The following is a 25580-nucleotide window of genomic DNA, read 5'->3' on the forward strand; positions in this document are numbered from 1 at the left end:
TCTGCACTCACTCAGGGAAGGGGTAGGGAGTTAACAGACAACACTCCAACAGTTTAGGGAACCAAATAACATCATTAACAGGTGAGAAAGAACAACCACCATTTTAACTCTCCCCTTGCTCCTCCTTTGTCTCCAACAGTCCAAGCCCAGGGACCTAAAGACAGGGTCAATTAAGCTCCTGTCTGGCTGACTGGGATTCCTCCCGAAACTCGCCAGCTCATGGGCTATCCAAACAAACCCCACCCTGGGCCACTTCCAGTCCCTGTGGTTCTCACCACTCGAACCCAAGCATTACCGCCAATTTCTACGCGTTGGTTGAGGTGGCCAGCACACCTTCCCCACTCACCACCGGGGCCTTCCTACTGGCACTCCTCCCCTTATTAGGCAGGGGACAACTTCTCTCCCCTGGGGAGATTGTCCTTTCTCCGTCGCCACCCCCTCTTTCTCTTCCTGGCGAACCCTTAAACCCTCTTGCCGCTCATCTTTCCTGGCTTCCACGCCCTCTTAGGGCATGCCCCAGGCCCCACTCTCTGGCGCCAGATGCCACACTGACCTGGCCCGAGGCTCCGCCCCTGATGCCATGCGGCCTGCTGATGACGCTCCGGGCCCTGCTCCCAAGTGCAGGCCATGGCCTGCTGGCTCACAACTGTTCCACAGCCTGGGAGCAAGTGGCGCAAATTGGCCACCGCAAACCCCACCCTCCTGTACAGAGCAGGGGTTGGGGCCACAGGAGTGCAGGGCTCAGCTGCCCCATCACACCCTATCTCCGCACACACATTTTCATCCGCCACATAAAATTAACCAACCAGCTGAATAATTTGAGGCATTTCCTACCTCAGGAAATAAATTCTGACCTCTATAAAAATGCATGGGCTGTCATTTCCATCACTGATCCAATTCTTGAAAATGAGCAGGGAGCCCTCTCTGCTCTGCTTCCTTCCTTCCCCTTCCATCATCTTGCCAGGGCATAGGCTGTGACCTCAGACATCTTCAAATTTTGAAAAACTACCGAATAGTAAATGGAAAAATAAGAAAAAAAATGGGGGTGGGAGAGAAGCAGGGAAAATTCCCAGACTGTGGACATCACTTATTTTATTGCCTTCATTGGGAAAAATGTGGGGAAGGTAAGTGGAAAAGAAAATTTTAAAACTGAATTTATTTAGAAAAAAAATCATGTTTTGCAACCTGCAGGATGAAAATGACTTTGACATTTGTCATGCATTTTTCAAAATGTTTTTGACAAGTTCCAGTTGTGACACTATATGTCAGATCTTGGTTTCTAATGGTATATCTGTTCAGAGTGACATGCAAGTAGCAAAAACAAACCCCTTAAAACTGACTCAGTGGCCGTAAGGTAATTCTCACAGCCTGTGTTAAAACATTACACTCCATTGTCCTCCATTATCTGTTTTAGTATAAACATAAAAAACGTTTGCTCTGATTTTTCCCAAGACTTGGGGGACCCCAGTGCTCCTGCTTATTCACTACTCTTCTCATTCTAGAGATCAGGGGGAGAGGGACCAAACCCCTGGTTCCAAGCATTCCAGATTGGAACTTCATGTTCAGACTGACCCAGACTGGCTTCTGTTTGGAAGCAGTTTCACACTGCCAATATAGTTAGTCTCTAATTTCTCTAGAGATATCTTCAGTCTAAATGAACCATGCAATGGGGATCTCTGGGGAAAAATTCAATAGCCTACTATATATCCCTGCTTATTCCTCATCCTTGAGATTCAGTTTAATTTTTATCTGTGCTTCAGGACACCCTCATGATAGCTCATGGACATGTAGTCCCACTTTTCTTTGGCGTTTAAGCCTTTTAAGAGCTCTTGCCTCACCTGTACCCTGTACATTGTCATTTAGCCAACTTGCTTACTAAGTTCTTTTATTTCCTCCAGATAAACTCTCTGTCTCCAAATTTCTCATCTTGTTGGTCAATAATGCACATCAGGTTCAAGCTCCTTGTGAGGCGGTATCCACCGCACCAGTGTCCTGAGAGAGATAATGTAAGCTAAGCAGGAGACCAATTAACCAGACAGGCCACAATTGAGGGTGGCCTCTCATTCAGCCCATGGTTTAAGTAATCCAGGGACTGAATGAGAAAACCTAGCTGAGGAGGAAAGAGGTAGGTTGGGTTTGTAAAGACAGGAAGTTGGCTACAGAGGGGAAATGTCAGAGAAAATATTCTGCTCAGGCCTATACAGGTAAGTAGTCTATGTCAACACCTTGGGGGTAGGAGAGTTAGAAGGCAAGACTCAGTTCTGCTCACAGGGAAGGTAGCAAGATCTAGGAGGGTACAGACCTGAGCTGGCACCGGGAGTAGAGGGTGGGTCTGGGTTCCCCTACCAGTCACTGGGGAACTGGACAAAGTGGGCAATAGAGATCAGACTTCCCTGGGACAGGGTCTGCATGCTAGAAGAAGGAAACATACATAGTGAGCAGGGCAGAGGGCCGACTCACAAAGAAGGACTACTCAGAGACCCTACAGTAGTAGGGTGTGCAGTGAGGTGAGCGGGGGAGGGAGGGTACTAGCAGGAGGCATGCCTACTGCTAAGTGCATCCTGTGACACTGATACTCACTTCTGCCCCTGCCTCCAAGCCTCTGTTATAAATGTCTCAGCAAGATGTTGGGAGAACCAAATAGGAAAAAGAAAAGATGCAGAAGTTACTTACTCAGACCTGTAAGTACCCCTGCAAATGCCTTAGGTTTGTTCTTTGGCAAAATATCCTGTTTTGTCCCTTGCATTTTCTTGTTCCTTTAGCAGAAAGCTCTAGAAAGATGACACCTGTGCCCCTCTCTTGCTACATTTTTGGGAATGGTTTTAAAGTTGATTTTCTTAGAGGGGGGCAATTTGACTTTCACAGCTTGTTCTGTTGGGGGAGAACAGTGTCACACCCTCCCAAAGGGGCCCGATTAATCACTTGATGAGATGGCTCCTTTTCTAGTGTTGGGCTGAAGTGCATCTGGTCATTTGCCTCTTGCAATCCAATCCTTGGGTATTGGTAGCACCCATCAAATTTTTGCAGGGTGGGAGGTCCTTTTGAAGAACCATACAAAGCCCCTCTGGAGCAATGCAGTTGCTACAGGCACACAGAATTTAAAGGGCATTTTGCTTGGCATACCTGACACATACAACAGCAACAATGCTCTCAGCTCCTGTCTCCACTAACGCTCAAAGGAAGAACAAAGATACAAATGAAATTCCATATACACACAAATAAGGTGGCCATGGAGAGGTATCCAACAGGCTAAGTGATATGAGATGTCCATTGTTTCTCAGACATGTTTAGAGAAATATAGAAAAAATGGCTTAAGATGCCATCTGTCTACATCATGGTCCAGGGCTGATTCAATGTCTGTTGAAATCATTGGGAGTCCTTCTGTTAAATGCAGTGCGGCTTGGCCCAGACCATGTATACAAATATGATAGGTAGAGCTGGTAGTGATGTCTATACGTTAAAGTTGCATAGCATTTTCTATCCTAAGACCCTTTAGGATTGTTTATAATTTTGATGGTTTGGGCTGGAATTGGCCAAGCTGGAATACGCTTAAGGCTGACTTCTTTTGGAAAGACTCATCTGCACTAAGCACAAGCTGTAACCTCATAGGCTCTGTGTACCAGCCAGACTCTGAATGTGCTCTCCCCGCATAGTTCCTACGTGTAGTGGTGACTAGACTGCCCAAGCACTAGCACAATCCTGAGAGCATGTACCTTATCCTAGGTTAGCAGGCCAGCAAGTAACATGAGTAAAAAATACTGATACAGACAGCAGCCTGGGAAGGAAAGGAGAATATGCATCAGTGGTTCTCAACCCTTACTGTCCTGGGACCCTATGCTCCAACAGAAACAGGTTTTCACACAGATGTGCTATATCTTTAGGGTCCATTCTTCCCACATAGCAATATAGAAGGAACAATAAACATATGGGAGGCAGGAGGAACTATGCCCCCTGAAACCGGTCCTTGAGTTTGAGCACTTGCAATGTATATTTAATTGGGTGTATACCTCAGCTCAGCAACAGCTAACTGTATGTGGAGCACTCAGGGCACCTAGTTGCCCCTCCAGTATGGCCCACCTAAAGATAAGTCACAACTTGGGAAAGGGCTGGTTGATTATTATGAGTAGATGAAGCCTCAGAGTAGAAGTGGGCTTCAGGAAGAGGGGGAAAGCACTCTGAAGTCCCTATCTTGGTAGTACCGTGTGGAGAGACTGATACAATTGAAAAGGGAGCCTGTGTGTGGGAAGCGTTGGCCCTGGGATCTGCTCCTGAGCAGAAATTGTGAAGCCAATGGTGGAGTGATCACTAACGAGGGCAGGTCCTGGACCTCCAAAGAAGCCCAGCAAAGTGTTCAACTGAGGAACAGAGCACATGGTAACTTGGGGAGGGGGGAGAAGGGGTGCAAAACTTCAAGCTTGAGGAGGGCAGAAGTGATGTAAGTTTTATTTCCAGATGTGATTTGTTGGAGGGCTGTAGGGGTAACTCAGGATCCTACCCTGAGAGAAGTGTGAACCTAGAGAGACAGAGACATTGTAAAACCTTGACCCAAGGGATGTAGCACTGCTGGGTTCTTAGTTAGCCTAACACAAGGTTTTGGAGCTAACCTGTTGGACTCTCTGTTGTCCTGGCAGCAGGGCTGGCCCTAGACCAAATGGCATCCCAGGCAAGAAGTGCCTTCAGCATGTGCCCCTCCATTTTGAATATGTTTTGAAAGTTCCACTACATTCTACTGAAGTTCAGAACATTCTAGAAGGCTAGTAAAAAATGAATCTATGTATGGAATACTTGAAACATCTTTCCTTAAACATTCTATCTTTCCCTTTTATCACTACAAAAAAAGCCCATTAGAATCCCAAGCTTGGCGCCCCCAAGCCTCACACCTCAGGTCATTGTATGGGTTGTCTACCCCTAAATCTAGCACTGCCTGCGTAAGGATTATAAGTGACCTGGCTGGGGAGTTGAGTCACAAGAAGCAGCAGAGGACTGATGTGACTGTGGATAAGGGGTGTTGGATGAGGAGAGTCTGCTGTGCCATAGGCAGCTTTGGGGGCTGAACCAGTGAAGAGCAAACTCATCTGCAGTGGGAGTGACTTTGTTGTAGTGAAGGATTTTAAATTAAATTATATTAGGAGCTAGTCCCTCAGGACTTCAAAGATGCCCTGTTTGTATACATATATAAGAGAAAAGGTGACTGTGTGTGTTGTGATGACTGTCAGGGCATCTCTCTGCTCTCTGTAGCTGGTAAGATCCTGGCCCACATCCTTTACAACCGGCTTTCACTACATGTGTTTACAAATGGTATTATTCCTAAAGCCAGTGTGGATTTTGTGCCGGTCACGGCGCTGCTGATATGATATTTACAGCCAGACAGATACAAGAGAAATGTAGAGAGCAACATCAGGACCTCCTATGTGATTTTCATCGATTTGACCAAGACATTCGACATGGTCAACAGAAACGGGCTCTGGAAAATATTTGGCCGACTTGGCTGTCCTGAAAAATCTATCAACATTGTTCGGTCTCTCCATGATGGCATGCTTGGTCACGTCTTTGACAATGGAGAGACATCAGCACCTTTTGAAATATCAAACGGTACAAAGCAAGGATGTGTCCTTGCTCCTCTCCTGTTCAACATCTACTTTGCAATTATGCTGTTAGTTGCTTTTAAGGACTGCCCGTTGGGCATACCTATTCAGTTACGAACTGATGGCAGTATTTTCAATCTCTGGAGACTTCAGGCTTGCGCTAAAGCGATTACTACAACTATTCATGATCTTCTGTTTGCTGATGACTGTGCATTGCTGGCTCATTCAGTGAAGAATGCACAGGAGCTTTTTGAGTGCTTTGTTACTTCTGCTCACCATTTTGGACTCACAGTGAGCCTCAAAAAGACAAAAGTTATGCCTCAGCCTGTCTGGAAAGAGCCCAGCACTCCAGTGGTTACTGCTGCTGGTACAGTCCTTAAGGCTGTTGACAAATTTTGCTACCTGGGAAGTGTACTGTCCTCTGGCATAAATGTGGATCATGATGTATCTGCTCGACTAGCCAAAGCCAGTGCTGACTTTGGAAAATTGACCAAATGCCTATGGAATGACCATAGTATTAAACCGCTGTCTTGGGATGGAGTTTATCAGGAAGTTGTCCTGAATGTCCTGCTATATGGCTAAGTCATGGACAATATATCGTTGTCATGTTTTGAAGTTCAATCAGTTCCATATATGTTGTCTGAAGAAGATTGCCCATGTGAATTGGTGGGACAAAATTCCTAATACGGAGGTTCTTAAGCTGTGTGGTGTCATGGGCATGGAAGCAATGCTTATGAACAATCAGTTTTGCTGGATTGGTTACGTTATGTGGAAGGATGATACACGGATACCAAAGATGGTCTTCTATGGCCAGCTTGCTCATGTCATGGAAAGTGTTCTATCAGTGGTCAGTATAAGCACTATAAAAACCTCTTAAAGGCCAATATAAAGGAATGCGGCATATCTCCCAATGATCTGGAAAGTCTAGTTCAGGACAGATTGTTCTGGTGGCAAACCATAGTACAGGCTCTTAACTGCTTTGAGAGTCAGCGTATCCAGGCATTGCAGGAAAAGCGCAGGATCTGAAAAGAACATACAGCGCCTGCAGTTGGCAGCTTTTTATGTGACATCTTAATCGGCTCTGCTGATCAAGGATTGGTTTCGTTGCTCACCAATAGCATTATAGAATATGAGATCTGTCGATCGACAGCTCAGTCCAAGAGAAGACATATTAGGATTTATTAAATTAATGTCCAAAAATGCCTGGCAAATCTTTTGTTCGTGTTTAAATTCTACAGTAATTGAAGCCTGTTGGCCAACTCATCTTACTCATTTCTGATCCCCAAGCCCTTTGTCACCAGAAATTCTCCTATCCATGTCAATAGATGCTGAATCAGGCCCACAACCAATATAGGCAGAAAACAGAGCAAATCATTTTGTGTTAAGAACACTGGATTCTGTGTCAGAAGTACAGTGGCTCGCATAGTCAGAAGATGGCAGTGTGAGTCAAGTTTACAGCAGCTGGTTCTTTGATTTCCTCAAATCTGGTCTTTCTCCTGGGCTGGTGAGCTGCCATTCCCTTCTCCCATTTGATCAGTTAGCTGCATCTGACTGCAAACTGTGGCACCTGCAAAGCCATTAGAAAGAGCCCATCAAATTTGCAAAGCCCTCTAGGAAATATTTCCTGTTCTCTCTTTTCTCTGCTATTGACTTCAGCACTGTGTAGTTGCATTATAAAGTATGCACCAGCTGGTTTTTGGTCTCAAATGTGAAGCTACCCATTATGAGACATTCATGACTGTGGCGTGTGTCTCTGCTGCAAATTGTAGATGACGTAGGCTTTCGCCCCTAGCAGCAAATGAAGGAAAGTGCATCATGAATGCATTTAAATCTATGGCATACTGGGACTTTTTCAAACTTGTGTTTACCATCGACAAGGTCTTTGCTGCTTGATGCTCTTGGAAGGAATACATTCCATTAGGAAAAATATACACAGGAATAGCTGCTCTGATGATGGAAGATTAGCTAATGTTTATCCCCACTAGGGTTGCTGAATCACATGAAGATTTCCAGTCAATGTTACTGGCTGAGCTTGCAAAAAGACAAAAGCCATACATTCAGCTGAAAGGTATTTTGATCTGTAAGTAATGGACTTTTGGACACTGAATTTGATAAATTCCAAAACATAGAAGAATTTCCCAGGAATCAGAGGCCAGAGTCTTACAGCTTTGAGGGAAAACTGGAAAAACAAAAGGAAAAAGCAGGTGGTCTGTGGAGCTCCTGCCATCTGACACCGCTTCAAACACCTCTGTAATTGTCTGTGGACTTAAAAAATGGTTGTCTCACATGAATGCCTTTCAGCATAACAATATAGCATCTCATCTCTCCTCAGCCTCACAAGCTGATATATAGGGTACCAGAGTGTTCAACTCTTGTCCAGAGTGGAAAAATAATTGTAGGGAGTTAAAAATGAAGACTCACAGGTATTGGGGTACACAGTGAGCCCCTGAGAATCAATAGGCATTGGATACCTAAACAATTTTAAAACTTGGGCAGACTGTAATATTACAAAGTTTCTTTGCACAGAAAATATTGTAGTAATTATGCCTAATCCTGTTTTTTTTTTTTTTTTTTTTTTTTTTTTTTGCATACTCCATATATCTACAGACTTCAAGACGACGGTAATTCATCCTTTTTTTTTTTTTAACTGGACCAACTTTGGCTCAAAAGCTTGTCTCCATAAAAAAGCTATTACCTCACTCACTTTGTCTCATATCCTGGGACTGACATGGCTACAGCTACACTTCAAGCCAGGAATGCAGGTTCAGTGCCAGTCCTAACTGGGGGGGGAGAGAATCAATGCAACTGTGAGAGTGAGTGATGAAAAGATGTAAACTCTTTCTAGCAAACTAGTCTCTGATTAATGGTGTTATTTGAGATTAAACGTGCAATTCCTCCCAATTTTTCAAAATAATTTAACCAACTCTATTGGGAAAACAAATTACAAAAATCCACAATTGTTTTCTCAGGCTTTTTTTCTTCTAGTGTAACCCCCCTGAATGTTGACATCTGTTGGGCTACGCTCTCTAGCACAGACTGCACCAGAGGCAAACACGGCCCTTCTGACAGGCCTAAACTTTGTTTTAGAGACAGCCTTGAGAAATAGCTATGCCACCAGAATGAACTCAGGTGATGGTATCACAGCAGGATTTGTGTAGTGATGTTCCCAGAGCTGGCTCCATCCTGGGAATCCACAAATCTCTGGGGGGAATGGCCCTTGTAGGATATGGGCATGCTTGAGAGCACAGTCTACTGGAGTCTTTTTGTGCACCTTGGCACTGCACCTGATGAACACAACCATTTTGAATGTGATAAGTAACTGAAGGCTAGATGTTGGCAAAGCTAACACGTTGTACAAAGGCCAACCACTTTACACTCAGGTTTTGGTGCTGATAGAGCACATGGAATGCCTTAGCCCCTCCAAGTCTGACTGTAAAAAGGTACAGGGTTCTGACCCACATAGAAATTCTGTATACAATCTACCAACTAATGCCAATTATAGAGGCACTTCTGGGCTGTAGATTGTTTTCCTAGAATGACATCAGTAAATCAACTGACCCAGGACAACACACAGCCTGCAGATATTTTCAACTTTCTGACATTGCTGATCCAGGTGAGATTTGAACCAGTGACCTAGCTACCAATGGAAGCATAGCTGGCAATCAATCTTCTGAGCCATCCAATCCTCTTTTATACAGTAGTCTTTCTGAATAGTCTAGGCATTCTTTTGAGAACTCAGTGTGGGCTGGAACTGCGAAGAGGTCATGAATCGTTCTGAACATCCTAGTTCAAACCTCTCACCTAAACAATAGAGTTAAGATCAGAAAATAATGAAATCCTATTTTCAATTCTCCTGTTCGTTCAATTGTCACAGCTTCAAGGAGGATGGTTTGCCATAAGTGGAATATTTAAAAGCCCAGCCAAGCGCTACTTGCCGGAAAAATAGCAATTTGTATGTGCTCCGTGCTTCTGGCCATCTTGATGCAGAGTTCACCTGCTAAATGAATCCCTTTTCTTTCATCATTCAACATTATTAACTTGAGGTCATGCTCCATAGGCATCAGAAAGCAGCACCAGTCTTCTGTCAGTCACAGCTATGCACAGAGGGATATGGAAGGAATTAGTCAGTGTAATAGACCTAGCCAGCTTGTATGCATGTTTCCATAGGACTGATGGAATGATGGCATTAGGGACAAATATGATCTTAGTGTGCTTTTAGCATAATTGAAAGGAAATTTTCATGCCATTTCAGGTCTAATATTTATAGAGTGACCTGTGAAACCTACAGGTAATACAAATGTTTTCATGCAAATTTAAAAAATCTTTTTCTTTAAAAGACAGTGACCCATTCCTTGCAGTATTGTGCACTGAAACACAATGACACTTTAAGGAAGGAAAGGAAAACTGACTGAGCTAATTTGAAGACCAAAGCTGTGGCTGGAGGGCAGAAGTCATCAGTGGTGACAGGAGAACCTGATTATTGAAAAAATCATTCAGCAGCCATAATTGAAGATAAAATAAATAACCTAAATATAAACTCTTACTTTAAAAGCGGTTGCAAAGTCAAGCCCTTAAATTAGGAAATGCCAGCATTGGGGTTGCCTGTGCACCCTTAATCTCCCCCTCCCCTAAATCCCCATCTCTAGTATGTGTGCATTGTGAGAGACTCTTTTCCCATGAGGCCCCTGATGCATTCAATACATATTTTAAAAAAACGGGGGGGGGTGGGGAAGAATCTATTATAAGCCACTGTAACAATGACCACCTCCCAAGTGATTTGAAATTGGGCCCTTCAGAGCTGCAGCACAGATATTTACTGCTTGAGCAAAAGGACTAACCCTATTGCAACTGTTATCCTCTTTGGACCGGCATATAACATACTAAACCGGTGGATTATATACTCTTCCTGTTAGGAAGGCTTATTCCCAGCAGCTGAGGCCTGCTGACAGCTTTTATGTCTCTTGTAACACTCCCCTCACCCAAATGAGTCTTTTAGATGTGATTGAATGCAGGACTCTTAGCATTATAGCAGAGACCTCCATCACTTGAACTAAAATATGTGCTTGCAATGAATGTATTTCTCATGCATTATGCAGGTCCTTACTGATAAATGATACAACCTTTATACCATACTACTCCCCACCATCTCATCTTTTGTTTATGGCACATATGTTCCTTAAAAAAACAATTTCACAAATGCTTAAGTGACTTTTAAAAATCTCTTGTTCCTATCTTTTGTGTTCCTCCTTTCTGACACTGGTCTCTGCCAGGGTCTGATATAGCATATCCAGGACTAGAGATGGTCAGGAACTTTTCAACAAACTTTTTTATTATTATTACTGAAAGATGCTGATTCATTGAATCCAGACTTTTTCCCAGGAAAGGGTGAGACATTGCTTGTATTGAAAAAAGGTGAAATGTTTTGTTTTTCAATGTTTGTTGTAGTCATGTTGGTCCCAAGAACATGATGATATTTAACTTTTTATTAAGCAAAGGGAAGTACAGTGATTCCCCCCCCCCCCCCCACCCCCAGGCCAGTAAACAGACTAGCCTCTAGAGAGATATTTTTTGTGTCCAGGAAGACAGGAATATTGATTTATTTTAATATAAATGTTGTGTGCCAACTATCCAGAACCCACTAGACAATGATTATGGCAGTGTTTGCCAGAAGCTGGAAATAAGTGACGAGGGATGGGGCACTTGTTCTGTTCATTCCCTCTGGGGCACCTGGCATTGGCCATTTCTGGAAGGCTGGATACCGGGCTGTTTGGATCTTGGTCTGACCAAATATTGCTGTTCTTATGTTTCATCTGGCATAAATCCCATGATTACCATGTATTTTACAAATGCCTATAAAGAGATGGGTCCAAAGAGGAGCTCAATCAGATGGTAACTTACCCTCATAGATGGCAGATCAAGACGGTCACTGTACTGGTTAAAGAGCAAAGGAGTTCTTCCATAATCTCCATGGGAAGGAGTTCCCTCAGCATCTCACCTGGTGTTATTTGGAAAGACCTTTGGCGAATAAAGGATGGACTGTGCTCTGCTGTCTTGTGGGGTTGATCTTAAACTGTGAGAAGGGGATTCTAAGCTTCTAGTATGAGGGAGAGGGCTATCTCCCTCCCAGGTTCCGTCTAGATTATGTCCCTTTGTCGATAAAGGACTGTAAATGAGGCACTTCGAAAATGAAAATGAAGTGGGGATTTAAATATCCCATGCTTCATTTGCATAATCGCATCATGGCACTCTTTCAAACAAGCGCCATTTCGAAAGTAAAACTGTGGTCTTACTTTCAAAATGGTGCTTGTTCAAAAGAGCGCCATGATGTGATTATGCAAATGAAGCACGGGATATTTAAATCCCCATTTCATTTGCACTTTCAAAGTGCCTTATTTACAGCCCTCTGTTGACAGAGGGATGTAATCTAGATGTAGCCTCAGTGTCTACTGCTTCCCCATGCCGTCTCACTGTTGTAGAGGAGAATACAGTCTGAGTAGAACTGGAAAGAGAGAGCCAGTTTTTCAGGAGGGACCAAGTATGGTGTGACACAAACAGGGCCAGTGGGCTACTAGAAAAACACAGGCCTTCTAGTATGTAACAATAAGTGCTCAGTGAAGATCTATTTCCCACAACTTTGCCTGCTATGCTAGAAACATAGGGCTGGAATGGATCTTGAGAGGTCATCTTTTCTAGTCCATCCCCCCTGAACTGAGGCAAGACCAAATAGAACTGGACCTTTGTCTAACCTATTCTTAAAAAAATCCCCAGTGATGGTGATTTCACCTCCTTGGGAAGCCTATTACATAAGTGTAATCCCCCTTTTCCTCCCTGGGTTACTTGGGAGCAGGTCACACTCACAGGTGTGCCTGGGCGCCTGATGGTCTTGACATAAAAGGAGATCCTGAGTACCCCAGTGGTGATGTTCTTTAGTTGGGGAAAACCTATCCGCTCCCTTGCTGCAGTTCCTTACTCATAAAGAATGTATAGTGGCGGTGCCTCCATCTGGCTGGCCTTGTACACACTTACTGGTGTGCCTTGAGAGTCTCCAGGAATAAACTAATTCCAGCAATAATCTGGATATAATTCTAGAACAACTACAAATCATATACATCTAATAGATTACATTAAAATAAACAATCTTTACTTAACTTAAATAAACAGGGTTTAACAGATTGACAAAGAATAACATTAACAAAGTGCACAACAATAATTGGAACTTATATATCTAGCATTTGCACTGCCAATATTGATCCAACCCCAGAGTGTGCACACCCCTGGATTCAGAATCCCAGACTCTTGCTTGCATGGGCGCACTTGAAGAACTGCAGCTGTAATGGAAATTCTCTGTAGGCAGTGTATATGAGAGTCCCAGCTAGGCAGCAGCTCTGTCCCAGGCAGCACTTTCCCAAAAATGCCCAATTACTTACAGTCTCATGCTGTGCCTATCAGAAGCAGCCTGCTAGATCCCAGTCCCAAAGGCATCTAGTCCCAGTCTGTAGCTGCACTCTAAGGGTATGTCTACACTACAAAGTTAATTTGAAATAACAGCCGTTATTTTGAATTAACTTCAATAGCATCTACACATGCAAACCACTATTTTGAATTGAATTCGAAATAGCAGAGTGCTTATTTCGAATTTGGTAAACCTCATTCTACGAGGAGTAACTCCAAATTTGAAATAGCTAATTGGAAATAAGGCCCTGGTGGCCACTCTGAGCCAAATCAGGAAAACTCCTCTCCTCTCCCCTGGCCCTGGGACCCTTAAAGGGATAGAGTCTGGCCACTGGGCACGTGCGAGCCAGAGGCCTGCATGCAGACAGACAGCCCTGACAGTTCTGCACCCAGTGGCCAGACGATGAGCCGGGCAGCCAGCACTAGTCCAGTGTCCTCCTCCCAGTCACCCAGGGGCCAGCCAGGGGCCGTAGATGGCGCACACCTGCCTGGACTGGTGCGGAGATCATGGACCTCATTGTGGTGTGGGGAGAGGCCCCCAATGTCCATGATCTCTGCATCAGTCAGAGGAATGCCACCATTTATGACCACATAGTGACCACCATGGACCTCAAGGGACACAGGTGCACCCAGGAGTAGGTGCGCCTGAAAATAAAGGTGCTCAGGCAGGCGTATGCCAGGGCCACCAGGAGCAGCACTGCAGCAGGGGCTGCCACCTGCCCCTACTTCCCCACCCTCAACCAAATCCAGGGGCTGGGGTAGTCTGCCTCAGCCCGGGGGGCATCTAGCCAGGAGCTGAGGGCCCTGACCTGGGCACAGCAGAGGGGCCACCACCAGCTGACCCGGCACCGGAGTCAGCAGGGTCGTCCGGAGAGGCCATACCAGGTAAGTGCCAGCACTGTCCCTTACCCGGGGGGTGGGGGGAGGTAGAGGCAGGGAGGGAGACCAGGGACCGCGTGCGTGGGCCATGCCTCCCACGGATCACGCAGCCACCTGAGGGCTGGCTGCTCCTGTCCCCACCCCTTCTGGGAGCACCAATCTTGCCCCCGGGCCTCGTGAGGGTGACGACTCCCCTGGTCAGGAGACAAGGAAAATAGTCAGTTGTTGTCCTCTTTGTAACAGTTCTTCTCCTATCTGGAGACTTGTCGTGTACGTTCCCCCCGCCTTAATCATCTCTTCTCAACTCCAAGGAAACAAAGTGGGCAAGTCTGAGTTGAGTCTTTGCAGGACTTTCCCAAGCAAGGAGCTGTGTCAATAGCTACTGCATCAATAATTCTGGAAAATGGCCCTGTTTCCTCATGATCTTTGCTATAAGGATCCTGTCTGCACCTCCTCTAAATCCATATAACTTTCTTAGCAGCTGTAGAATGGATGACAAGAGGACCTACTGCTTTAATACATATACCTGTATTATCAATGGATACCTATTTGTCTTTTTATGTAGCCTAAAACTTGCCAAAGCATAACTGCTCAAACAAACAGCTTTTCAGATGAAAATAGGTGTTTGTGCAGACAGCTCCCACCTCGCTCTTCAAGTTTTGCTTAAATACTTACATTACATATTTTTATGTTGGGCATTAAAAGTAATGTCAGTGGGAATGTGTGCCAGTGACAAACTCCATGCATGCCACCCACACTTGTTCACTGATTAGGCTAATTTTTGAAGCATGTTGTAATGATACAATTTGTCACTAGAAAGGAGCAGAGGGTATTTTTGTTGCAAAGCAGATTATAGTAATGGTAGGAGTTATGCTATTTCCTCCTAATTATGTAAGGGAGTTTTCTGTGATCCTCAGCTGATCTGAATTGGTGTTGGTCCATTGAAAGTGATGGAGTCACTTTGATTTACTCCAGCAGAGGACTCAACCCTATACATTGTCCATATAGAAGTGTGCAAGAATCTTACCATACAAGTGTTTAACATGAATAAGCAGAGGTGGGCCAATAAACAAAGCCTCAGATCGGAACAGTGTGATGTTTGAATCTGAACTTTGATCCAGGTCAGATTTATGCATAGCTTTTATGATGGGCGAAATCAAAATCTGGGGCTGAATTTTAGAATCCAGATTCTAACTTTCCATCTTAATCTCATACATAACCTGTGTCCCTGTTGGGCCCAAAGCACTGTGATACTCATTTTACAAGGACACATTTTCGTATCTTCACTGTGACTACACCAGGCTCAGATTTAAACATAAAATGCAACACTTGGAATGGATCTCCAGAAAGTCACCTACAAGGTATGTGGATGCAGCCTTTTGTAATAGTGTTGATCTCGCTGTACAGGACACAAAGGTGCACCAGCAGATTGCCATTTATAGGTACTACAGAAGGCTTTGGAGCTTCAATGGATGAAGGACCATTGAAAAACAGTCTCTAGGTCCCTCACTCCTGAATGAATTTCATTATTTTAAAATTAAGCCTCTTTTGGATCTAGACTAGACTAACTGTCAAACAACAAGGGCCTAATTCTCAGCTATTCTAAATCAGCATAGCTCCACTGAAGATGGAAGCAGAGAGAGAGAAAAAGGCATAATTTAAAAAGTAGAAGTTAAAAGCCTAATGAGGAAAATAGGAAGGAGCATAAACTGTCAAATTAAGTGTAAAAATAGCATAAGAAAAACCAAAAAGGTGTTTGAGTTTTTGCCTAGCTGTTCTTCAAAGTAATAGCAAAATATTTCAGTACATCAGAAGCAGGAAGCCTACTAAACAACCATTGGGGCCACTGAATGATTGAGACGCTACAGCAACACTTTGAGGGTACGTCTAGACTACCGCGTTTTGTCGACGGAAGTTTTGTCGACAGATACTGTCGACAAAACTTCCGTCGACAATTTGCGTCCAGACACATGGAGTTCTGTCGACAAAGCAAGCCGCTTTGTCGACAGAACTCCGTAGTCTGGATGCAACGTTACAGGCAATAACACCTTCTGTTGACAGAACTCTGTCGACAGAAGGTGTTTTGCCTCGTAAAATGAGGTTTACCAGCGTCGACAAAACCGCGGAGTTCTGTCAACGTTATGTCGACAGAACTCCGCGGTAGTGTAGATGCTGGTATTGTTTTGTCGACAAAAGTCCACTTTTGTCGACAAAACTAGGTAGTCTAGACACACCCAAAGATAAGGTCAGTGTAGAGAAACTAAACAAATTCTCTTCTTCAGTCTTCCTGGCTGAAGATGTTGGGAAAATTCCCAAACCTGAGCCATTCCCATTAGGTGACAAATCCTGAGGAATTGTCCAATATCGAGGGATCATTAGAGGAGGTTTTGGAAAAATTGATAAACTAAGTAGCATCAAGTCACTGGGACCAGATAGCATTCACTCAAGAGTTCTGAAAGGGCTCTAGAGGTGGTCCCGACAATTAGACTGGTAAGTCTAATGTCAGTACTGGGCAAATTAGTTAAAACTATAGTCAAGACTAGAATTCAGACACATCCTCAACAAATTATGTTTATCTATCTGGTTTCTGTAAAGAGAAATCATGCCTTATTAATCTACTAGAGTTCTTTGAGGGGGTCAACAAATGTGGAAAAGGGGATCCAGTGGATATAGTGTATTTAGAGTTCCAGAAAGCTTTTGACAAAGGACCTCCCCAAAGGCTCTTAAGTAAAGTAAATTGTCCTGAGATATGAGGGAAGGTCTTTTCATGGATTGATAGCTGGCTAAAAGACAGGAAACAAAGGGTAGGAAGAAATGGTCAGATTTCAGAATGGAGAGCGGTAACTAGTGGTGTCCCCCAAGGGTCTGTCCTGGGACCAATCCGATTTAACCTAATTATAAGTGATCTAGAGAAAGGGATAAACCAGTGAGGTGGCAAAATTTGCAGATGATACCAAACTGCTCAAGATAAAGACCAAAGCAGACACTGAAGAGCTTCACAAGGATTTCATAAAACTAAGTGATTGGGCAACAAAATGACAAATGAATTTCAATGTTGATAAATGTAAAGCAATGCAATGGGAGGGGGAGGGAAATAATCCCAACTACACATACAAAATAATGGGGACTAATTTTGCTATCCTCACTCGAGATCTTGGAGTCATTGTGGATAGTTCTCTGCAAATGTGCTCTGGTGTGCAACAGCAGTCAAAAAAGCAAACCATGCTAAGAATAATTTTTAAAGGGATTGAGAATGAGACAGAATATTTTATTGCCTCTATAAATCCATGATATGCCCACATTTTTAATACTGTACACAGATGTGGTTGCCTCATCTCAAAAAAGATATATTTGCATTGGAAAAGGTTCAGAAAAGGACAACGAAAATGAATAGGGGTTTGGGGTGGGTGCCATATGAAGAGAGATTGGAAAGACTGGAGCTTTTCATCTTAGAAAAGTGGAGACTAAGGAGGGATATGATTGCTATGGAGAAAGTGAATGAAGAAGAGTTATGTTACAGGAACAAGTAAATAACTAGCAGTTACCAGATGAAATTAATAGGTAGCAGGTTTAAAACAAACAAAAAGAAGCTTTTCTTTACGAAGTGCACAGTCAACCTGTGGAACTCCTTGCCAGAGGATGTTGTGAAGACCCAGACTTTAACAAGTTTAATAAAAAAAAAAAGACCTCAGTCATGGAGGAATTCCCTCAAACACAGAGAAGGTAAGCTAAGTGGTAGTTAGACTATGGCAACTGAACTTTCTCTTGAAATTGCTAGGAAATATCAATTATGATTGTGCATGTGTGAGAGATTTGGACATGGGTCCACTGGGAACTGGACAGAAACTTACCAGTGCAGTTCTCACAGCAATCAGATGGTAACAACTATATGATCCAGACAGAAAATATCTGAAGAGTTTCATATATACAAACAGTTACCATATCTTGAGAATGAATTCCTTTAAAACTCCTCAATTTAACCTTACTTACATAATCTCAAATCACTGGTGGCAGGTGTGTGATACCATTTGTCCCTCAAAATAAATCATGGGAGCTTCAACAACCACTTGTTTGACATCTCATCCCAAAGAGACATTCAGCAAACCTGGCATATTCTGGGATAGCGAATGTGGCAGACAAACGTACCATCTATCAAGTCACCCACTGCTCTTCTTTGGAAGATCTCTCATTCACGTACCAAACTGACAGCTCCAGCCCCATTGGCATTACTGAAGCATGTAGTGGATATAGTTTTAGAAGTGTAGTCTAGAAGCAAATGTGATCTGTGTTGCTGGAGAAAATAGCACCCTACAGGCCAGACTATTGGAATGCAAACATTCAGAAAATGTTTCCATACTTACCGCAGTCCCTAATCCCAGAAAAGTCTTTCCTCTAAACTACATGAGCTAAAAACATATCTTTTGTAGTACATCAAACTCATGCTTTGAATGACTAAGAAGTTTTGCATTACTTTTTAACAATAAGATATTTATGAGAGGTAGGGTCTGTACTTGAGCCTACCTTGAGGGTGTAATTGTGTGTTGCTAATGTATTGGCTGGAGCTGGTGATCCAAATGGCAGCATATGAAAGGTTGCCTAGCAAAACAGAAGGAACACAGAGCCCAATTTCAATGCATCCGATGATGAAAGAAAATCAAGGGCACTGAATGAGAAACTTGAGAACAGAACTTTAAAAGTGGGCTTACATGGCAGTACAAATAGAGAGAAGTTTCTTTTAAAAAAATCACTCATCCGTTAGACGATGCTACCAACTTAAACATGAAGACAAGAGAGATAACAAAGAAACAAATTATAAATATGGAACCAGATTATTAGCTGCTGTAAATGAATACTGATTTCAATAGAGCAGTATCCATTTACATCACCTGAGGATGAGGCCCATAAATCAGAATAGAGATATGTAAAAGGACAAAACACGGCACAGAATTCTTAATGTACATAGTCAAATTCTGCTTTCACTAGTGAAAATTCAGAATGTCAGTTGAGGTACTGTATTCTCAGTTTACAATTTGTAAATGAGAGCAGAATGTGACCTTAATGTAGGAATTTATCTATTGACATTTTATTCAGCTGTTTTGTGTGAAATATGAATGAGTCTGGATTCTGATACCAAGAAAATTAATGCTAAGCCTAGTAGAGCATTGATCCCAGGATTTTGTTTCCTCAGATAATTATAAAACAATATCGTATCTTAACAAAAATAAATGGGTTCAGCTTGCATACTTGTCTTTGGATCCAGTTCACACATTTGTATCTCAATATCAGCAGTACTCCTTTGAATTCCATAGAAACAGACACTCAGATCCTATAGGGACACAAGCCTGACTATCTACAGGTTGAATCTTGCTAGTCCAGCACCCTCAGAACTCTGATCAATGCTGAACCATGGGAGGTCAATATTGTCGAGCAGCATTACTAACACTTCCACTACTTACTGGGCTCTTAGAAGAGTTTTAGGGGGGTAAATTAAAGCTAAATGACAGCATAGAACTCAGCCAGGATTGTTGAATGTAAATAAACTTTATGGGACTGCAGGAAACGTGGCCACACTCATGATTAGTGAATATTCTGCTAAAATCTTACTGGACCACAGATGTTGCCAGACCAGAGAATGCTGGATTAGAGAGGTTCAACCTGTATTTACTTATGACCCTCATCCCCACAGATTCCGAGCATTTAGGTCAATAAGTCGGGCTTAATACTACACATGGGGTGATTTATGAATTAGCATCTTGCTACTGTTGTTGGGAAACAAAAATCTGACTGTGTGCCATAGGTGCTGCTGAATTCTATCCCTCTATCTTCCATACCTGTTAATTTTAAAAAACTGAACGTTATTTTAAAAGAGAAATCACCATAAAAGAGCATTAATTTTTCTATTCATCACTTTGGAGAAGTATATTGCCAGAAATCCATTAACAAAGTACTTCATACTGTCAGTAGTTGGCTCATCCTAGTATTGAGACAGAAAGAGAGCCCTGACTGTATGGCTACGTCTGCACCGTAGGCTTTTTGCACAAGAATGCCTGTGCAAAACTTGTGCAAAAGCTTGCGAAGCATCTACACTGTATGCTAAAATGGCCATCAGAGCTTTCTTGTGCAAGAGAGTGCCCACACTGCCATGGATGCTCTTGCACAAAAGCACATCTCTTGTGCAAAAGCACATGGCAGTGTGGACGTGCTCTTGTGCAAGACCTCTTGCTGAAATCTGTTTTTGCGCAAGAAGCCTGCAGTGTAGACCTAGGCTATTAGTGTCAGTAACAGCAAGAACAGAAATGTGGCCACTTTTTTCCTCACCAATGGGTTCATAATAATACAGATAAAAGGCTATAAGCCTATGGTGCTACTCTGATTTATACCAGCTGAGGATCTGTCCCAGTTTATTACTGTTCTTTTAAAACTTGCCACATTCCACCTATAGATGGTTGCATTTTAGTGGCAGATGTCTTACTCAGTTTGTAAAGCACTCTGGGTTCCTTTGCAAGTCACTTTGGCAATGTAAGACATTACTACCTCCATTGGAATGGAGAAGAGTTATTGTTGTGGTTGGCAGTTATTTAGAAATCAGGACAGAGATAAGATTGTGCTAAAGGCTTGGGTTGGCTGATCTGCACTTGGCTCAGGCCCAGGAATAGTGGGGACAAAGGGTGTTTGCACCACCTTTATGCCCCATCTTTCTCTAATGCTGAGGCTGGCTGCCATCAGTTTAACCCAGGAGTAACTGTTCTTCCTTGCACTTAGCTGCCAAACTCTCTAAAGGGGCATTCCAATAACTGTGGATTGCAGGAGCATAGGGCAACGCCTTATCCCCCCTGCCATGTTGGGGACCACCTTGAGGGTCCCTCATAGTGGAGGAATCCTCAGTTGGCCAATTAGACTATTTTATGACCTCTTTATGGAGCACTGTGGCCTATCAGGTCTGAGAAACAGGTCCAATGTTCAGAGGATCAGATGGCAAATTTTAATTGACCCTTGCTTTCAGCAATAACACTATGTACTCCATTCATTTGGCAGGGGCATACCTGAGCTCTGTCACTTCCTTTATGAGTGACAAAGAGGAATGCCCCCTGCATGATGACAGGTTCTGTGTTTTAGGCTATATTTACACTGTCAGTTTTTGTGGCAGAAAATATGCTAATTAGGGACTCATTAGCATGAGTTGCAACATCATTAGCATATTTTCTGCAGATTCTTTTTGTGCAAGGGGCTTTTGCATAAAAAGAAGCAGTTTGACTGCTTCCATTTTGCGCAAAGAAACCCTTTTGCGCAAAACAGAAGCGGCTACACTGATTTTTTTTTATGCAAAAACCCCTTGTGCGAAAAGCATCGGCAGAAAATATGCTAATGATGTTGTGACTCATTAGCATTAGTCCCTCATTAGCATATATTCTGCCGCAAAAACTGGCAGTGTAGACGTAGACAAAGCCAAAGAGTGTTCTATCTGCAGTGTGTTTTAGAGTTGCAAGAGAACTACTTCTCTCCCCACCCTGAATTCACATCTTGCATATGCCACTGACAGAGTAGTACATTGTGTGGTCCTCATGGCTGCTTTCCCTCCCCTTAGATGCAGGAGCTGCCTGTGGCTGGCTGCAGCAGCTGGTGCCCTAGGCGGGGCGCCGCAATCGGCGCCCCTGCCTGCATGGCCGTCAATGGCCATGACGTCATCATGGGGCGCCCCAGCGCCTCATGACATCATCATCGGGTGCCTGGGCCAGCGGCGCCCTAGGCAGCTGCCTAGCTCGCCTAGGCTGATGGGCCGCCCCTGCTTAGATGAATTTCTTGAGTGCATCAAGAGAGCCTGGATGAATCAGAGGCAGCACAGAAATTATTTCAAACAAAACAAAAGCTGGCAGTTCTTTTCCCTTTAATTTGAAGGCTTTCCTCTGAAGGGGTCTCTTGGTCTTACATGACAACATAACACAGGAGCAGTCAGGAGGCTTGTGCTAGAAACAAAACAAAAAGCAGTTTCAGATCTTTTGTCCTTCTGCCATTTCCCAAATGCAATTCACTTCAATTACCTCTTCAAACACTGCCAAGTGTTGGCTTGTAACCAGTGATCGACTGCCTTTGTAACTGTTCAGACTCCATAGTTTTGGTAGCTTGTTAGGATTATGCAATGGACTGGTGGAACAACAGTTCCTATTTTAGTGACAGTGCACAGATGACTAGGGGAGGAAGGCGTGACCTTCATAAACTGGTTACAATAGATGGAAGTCACTCAGTTGGTGCTAACTCATACAAGAATTGCATAATGTCTATGGGCCGAGTCCCCATTTCCATCCTCAACAGAACACCAGGTCCTGAGCGATGGGACACATTTCCTTTTCTGAAGCTTGGCTTTACTGGCAACTTCGTAACGAATCTCCCAAACCTCCAAGATTAGCTGCTCTGATTTGCCTGTTCTCTGTGGTCCAAATCAATATTCAGACCCTCTTTTGGTTGGCTAATTGGAGCTATCTGCCATCAGGATTCAATGGTAATTATCCTAGATCTCATCTGATTCAGCCTTAGTGGTAATTATTTCTGAATTTAGAGTGACTGACAAGTTTGCTCCTATTCTTCTAGGCATCCCTTATGTTAATATATAAATAAACAATTGGATAATTATCTTAAGACAATTAAGAAGTGTTAAGTATTACCACTGTGCTGCTGGCACTCTGCACACAGCGTTCTCAGTGTAGGTGTCCTATAATAGAGAGGAGCCAGGGCTAGACACTTCATCTAGCATAGTGTTGTGTGTGGCATAGAATACTGGTGACTGGGATTTTCAAAAGAGATTATGAGTTAGATGATTAATCCCCATTGGATCTCAATGAGATTTGGGCACTTGCTCCCTTAGGGACCTTTGAAACTCCCAGCCTCTATGGACAGAGGTAGAATCCTGCCCTGTGCTACAGTAGGTTTACATTGGGTCACTGTGCAAGGCTTCTGTAAACTATGGATGATAAAATTAAATAGGTATGGAATTGATTTGAAGAACAGCTAGCCAAAAAATTGAAAAAATAATAGCCAAATGTTTGAGTACTTCAGGAGCAGGAAGCCTGCTAAACAACCAGTGGGGCCCCTGGATGATCGAGGATGTCAAAGGAGCACTCAAAGATGATAAAGTCAATGGGGAGGAACTAAACTAATTCTTTGCTTCAGTCTTCATAGCTGAAGAGGATAGGGAGATTCCCAAACCTGAGCCATTCTTTTTCGGTGACAAATCTTGAAGAATTGGCCCAGATTGAGGTATCATTAGAGGAGGTTTTGGAACAAATGGATAAATGTAACAGTTACAAGTCACCGAGACCAGATGGCATTCACCCAAGAGTTCAAAAGAATTCAGATGTGAAATTGAGGAATCATTAACGGTGGTTTGTTACCTATCCTTTAAATCAGCTTCTGTACCTAATGACTGGAAGATAGCAAATGTGACAACAATATTTTAAAAGGGCTATAGAGGTGATCCTGGCAATTACAAACCAGTAAGTCTAACATAAATACTGGACAAATTGGTTGAAACTATAGTAAAGAATAAACTTGTCACACATAGATGAATATAATTTGTTGGGGAGGGAGAGAAGTCAACATAGTTTCTGTTGAAATCACACCTTACTAATATAATAGAGTTCTATGAGGGGGTCGATAAACATGTGTCAAGGGGGATCCAGCGGATATAATATAGTTGGATTTCCAGAGCCTTTGACAAAGGACCTCACCAAAGGCTCTTAGGTATGTTATGGGACAAGAGGGAAGGTCCTTTCATGGATTGATAACTGGTTAAAAGACAGGAAATAAAGGGTAAGTGTAAGAGACTCTCACACGGGTCTCAGTCAACTATCTACTTTATTAGGTTATCCATCACCCTCATATATCCCATAACAGTATATAATCAGGTCCTGTCTCACTGGACAGACACTCTTGGTGGTCAATCACGGTGACTGGGACACCAATATCCACTCGCCGATGGCGGAGTAGGGGGACTCGGGCCCACCCACTCTCCCGAGTCCCAGCCCAGGGCCCTAAGGTAGGGAGACTGGCTCCCTCACCTAGCAAATGGGGGATGTGTCCCTAAACTCGTTTGCATGCAGGCTTTGCAACCCCGCCCTGGGCTGCTTCCTACCCCGCCGCTTAGGTTCTACCCTCCTTTACCTTGGGAGGCGGGACGCCCCCCCTTACCACCCTGGTTGTTTCCTCCTCCTGTTCCCTCCTTTCCCCCGGTCTCTAGTGTCCGTCCTATTACCGGCGACCTGACGTCCGGCGGGTGACGTCATGTCCCTTCTCCTTCCACTCTCGCTTCCTTCCTCCCCCTCACTCGTCCCCCGGCGCTGGCTTGATGTCACGTGATGTCATCACCCGGCGCTGATGTTGTGGCTGTTCCCTGGACTCGGGTTCCCAGTGCAGCCCCTTCCCCTTCTCCAAGCAGGGCTTCCAAATCCCGCCCCGTCGCTTCTCACCTGGGGCAGCTGCTGGCCAGCCTCAGATCCTGAGCCTCCTCCAGTTCCAGGTATAGGTGGGATTTCTTCACCCTGCCACAGTAGGAATAAATGGTAAGTTTTCAGAATGGAGAGGGGTAACTAGTGGTGTCCCCCAATGGTCTGTTCTGGGAGCAGTTCTAGTCAACCTATTTATAAATTATCTGGAGAAAGAGGTAAACAGTTGAGACTGAACTGCTCAAGATAGTTAAGACCAAAGCAGACTGTGAAGAGCCTCAAAAAGATCTCACAAATCTAAGTGACTGGGCAACAAAATGGCAAAAGAAATTTAATGTTGGTAAATGTAAAGTAATGAGGAGTCCTGTGGCACCTTATAGACTAACTGAAGTGTAGGAGCATAAGCTTTCGTGGGCAAAGACCCACTTCGTCAGATGCATTTATCTAAACTTTGCCCTACTTACAGATAGTGAAGAGTCTTTTCTTGGAGAGAGACGTGATGTCTGTCCGCCTCAGTATCTGGAGAAAAACTGCTCAGGGATGAAGGAGGGAAAAATAAAAAATTCCTTTGCACCAGTTTGAAATTCCTACCTGCATTTTTATTGGCTGACTGCTACCTGGCTAAATACAATTAACCCCTTAGTCCTCAGGTTTCTGGCCATCCCTCATGGTCATGACTCTTGGGCTGGACATCGTGCTGCAGTCCATGCACATGGAACCCTGTGCAGTGTTAGTGTGCACCATGTGGACCCAGCAGGCAGCCCTCGAGCACTCCCGGGATCCTGCTCCCAGGCTCAGGGGAGGCCACACACGTGTCTGGCTGGTGGGACTCTCTTCCACCACCTCCTTGCCACGGCTGGAAGCAGGCAGCCACAAGGGTGCAGGCACGACCCCAGGCACACCGAGGAGTGCCGCACACAGCACACGGGCATGCCTGCACATGCAAGGCACCACTTGCGCCTGTGGACAACGTTGCAAGGAACAGGTGTGTGTGCAGGCCCCAAGGTGGGCCAGGCTGCTCCCGGCTCCTCTGCTGCCCATGGGGGGGATCCCACTGTGGCTGGACACTTCCCTTGCCTGCTTGTCCAGGAGGCGGGGGAAGTGGGCAGCATGGTCTCCTGGGTACCTCAGGGTCCCTGTGAGGCAAGGCCTGCCATGCAGGCCACACATAGTCTTGCTCTCGGGACACCCCCCAGTCCTCTGGCCTGAGGACTGTTGGTTGCTGCTC

General features: G+C 44.1%; 1 long non-coding RNA gene across 1 annotated transcript in view; it reads left to right on the plus strand.

Moving 5' to 3' along the window:
* Nucleotides 1-25580, plus strand: part of LOC142827672 (uncharacterized) — a 47015-nt gene that overhangs the window by 20949 nt on the left and 486 nt on the right. The window lies entirely within an intron of this gene.

This window comes from Pelodiscus sinensis, chromosome 3, assembly GCF_052426305.1.
Source record: "Pelodiscus sinensis isolate ZL-2025 chromosome 3, ASM5242630v1, whole genome shotgun sequence".
Classification (NCBI taxonomy): domain Eukaryota; kingdom Metazoa; phylum Chordata; order Testudines; family Trionychidae; genus Pelodiscus; species Pelodiscus sinensis.